We start from the raw sequence: 3378 nt of genomic DNA, 5'->3' as shown, positions 1-3378 counted from the left end.
CACTATCCCGAACTTTCTTTAGCCAGGTAGACAGTCTGGCGGATGCCTTCCTCTCAAATGTGGTCCAATGACCAAATTGTACCTCGACTCCCAAGTACACATAGTCTGAAAAAAATTTGAATAACGTTAATTAGATTGATAATAAAAAAAAGTAAAGTATACTAAACTTAACTAAAAAATATATACCTTAAAGTTATTAAACATCGCCTGGCGTATACTGCTTGGAATCTCGCTCCAAAAGTGATAAGTCTGTGTATAGAGTCTTCTAACACAGTCTTTTAAAGCCCGGGCAACATCCTTTGCAGGATTCCACCTGCAAAACACATAATAAATATATTAGTTCATGAATAATATATTAAAGTATAAGAAATAAATAAATAAACTAACAAATAGATAGCGAAACAAACTTACGATGATCCATCCGGCCCAATCATGACTCTACCAAGTCTGTCCTTCTGGCTAGGAGCTAGAGCAAGCATCGTATTATCTGGTGTAGCACTAGGTGTAGCTGTAGACGAGGGTGATACATCAGGATGCACAAAACGTTGTGTCAATGGAGGCATACCGGCCATAGCATCCGACTGCTCGCTACTAGAATCTCCAATCTTCATGGCAGATAAATGAGAAGATGTACCTGTGGGAGATGGAATACCTACCGATAAGGGTCGTGCTCAACGAATAGCCTGTAAAGGTAGGTCCTCGTAGAGTCGTGAAGGTAATGCCTGTGAAGTAGATGAAGCACCGACTGGTCGACAATAATTAGGATAATATTGCCGAGGATCCGCCATACCAAACAGAACAACAAATAAATGAGTACCATGGCTGATGCGCTCTGGCATAGAAGAAATAGATCCTGCAATATCCTCAGCATCTATGGGTCTCCTAGACTTCTTCTTCTTAGCCTGTTTAGTCTGGCTAACTCCAAGATGCTCGCGATGTCTATCACCGTCACTGCCTGATGACATCTGTATGCAAATTTACATGTATAATATATATAAAAATCATAAATTAAATAAAATTAGCAAAATACACTTACATAAATATACTAGCTAGCTTTCATTCTATACTATTCATCCTCTCTTGTTTCAATTCCATCATTCTCTCATTCTTCCTCCTCAGTTGTTTCATTTTCATTATCGTCTCATTCTTCGTCATTAAATGATTCATTTTCCTCATTCTCGGATATTTCTTCCTCAACATTCAATATCTGATCATCAGATACTTCTTCTAATATGTGTTGAGGATGTTGTAGTGTGGTTTCCAATTCAACATCAACTTGTTGTTGAACAATTGCAACATCAGTTTGATACGCCACAGTTAAGACATTGTTAATTTAAATTCTTCCCACAAGCTTAATTTTTATAACAATCCATCGATCAGCTTTGTCTCTACGCAATGGATATGGAGCGTAATACACTTGCTTGGCATTTTGTGCAATAATAAAAGGACCATAGCTTCTGTATTTCCTAGTGTGCTTAACTTCAATTATATTATGTTGATGGTCCACCTTTGTGCCTCTATGTGATGGGTCAAACCACTCACACCGAAACAATACAATCTTCTTCTTAGACCAACCTGAATACCTCACTTCAATAATCTCTTGAATGACACCATAATATTCAATAGTTTGACCAGTACCATCAACATCACCTTATATGTAGACACCGCTATTATTTGTTTTCTTGTTCCTAGAAACTTCTTCAGTTTGAAACTTTAAACCATTGACACAATACTTATTCATTGTCAGTACTTGAGATTCAGGTTCAAGTGCTACTTCTTTCACTAATTGCAAATGTTGGACACTTGAGTAGTCATCGTAAACCTTATGGTCCATTGGCAAGAACTGGCGATGACAATCAAACCATGTATTTTTTCTGCCATGCTTTAAAGTGAATGTCTTACTATTTTTCATGCAAAATGGACATGTTAGCTTTCCAGCTGTCATCCAACCAGAAAACATTCCGTATAAAGGAAAATCATTAATAGTCCACATTAAAGAAGGACGCATAACGAAATTCTGCTTAGTTGATATATCATAAGTCAGAACGCCTTCAAACCACAATTGTTTGAGCTCATCTATCAATGGTTGTAGATAGACATCAATCAAACTTTTTGGATTACGGGGATCTGGAATAACACAACTTAGAAAGATGTAGGGACTGGTCATGCACATTTCAGGAGGAAGATTATACGGAGTAAGAAATACCAGCTACCATGAATAAGGCGAAGCATTATTAGAGAATGGTGTGAAGCCATCTGAACACAACCCCAATCTAACATTTCTTGGTTCACTAGCAAATTCAGGATATACATTATCAAAATGCTTCCATGCTTCACCATCAGATGGATGAAGACAAGACACCCGATGGCCTTCTATATTCACGATGCCATCTCATATGTGGGGCAAACCTCATTGATGCATACAACCTCTTTAACCTAGGAATGAGAGGTAGATAATGCATCGCCTGAACTGGGACCATCTTTCCAGCCGGAGTCCTCTTATAACGAGCATGTCCACAAAACTTACAATTTTCTAATTCACTATCAGTCTTGTAAAACAACATGCATCCATTAATACAACAATGAATTCTATCATACGTTAATCCTAACTTGGACACTAAACGCTTTGCCTGATAGAAGTTCTTTGGTATGTTAACTCCAGATTAACTAGGTCACCCAAAAGATCAACCATTGAGTCCATAGCCGCATTATGAACATTTCAATCTGATTTAATATTCATTAATCTAACCACAACTGACAAGGCAGAATGCGGACTCCCTTCACATAGTGGACGACTAGACTCTTCTAATTGATCATAAAAGTGTCTTGCTTCTTCATTAGGAGCTTCATCAAAATATTGTTCCGATTCCATCACACCTTAAACCCTGAAAGCATCATTGATCATTTCATGAACCCTATCATGTTCAACCCTAACCTGTTCAACCCTAATTTGGCCATGTGGTGCAATCATAATATATACATCTACATGCATCGAATTATAAAACATACCATCTAATCCATCACTTTCTCCATCATCAATCCATACAAAATATCTAGGCTTAAATCCATTACGGTACGAATGAACCATAATTGTATCTTGATTGAAAAATTTTAAGCACTTACATACACTACAAGGACACCTAACCAATCCATTAATCTTGAAAATGTCAAGTGTCATTGTATATTCAATAAAATTTCTAACACCGTCAATAAACTCAGGTTTCAAACCAGCACCAGTTTCATAATGCATATAATACATCCACAAACGATGATCCATCTACAAAAATATAGATATTCAATTATATTATAAATAAAATTTAATAATAATTTTACTACATTAATTCATAGTTAATATATATTTATAATAATTACTTAAAA

The sequence above is a fragment of the Solanum tuberosum genome, unplaced genomic scaffold (genome assembly GCF_000226075.1).
Source record: "Solanum tuberosum cultivar DM 1-3 516 R44 unplaced genomic scaffold, SolTub_3.0 scf00340, whole genome shotgun sequence".
Classification (NCBI taxonomy): domain Eukaryota; kingdom Viridiplantae; phylum Streptophyta; class Magnoliopsida; order Solanales; family Solanaceae; genus Solanum; species Solanum tuberosum.
The sequence above is the reverse complement of the archived record's forward strand: the minus strand, read 5'-3'. Positions refer to the sequence as shown.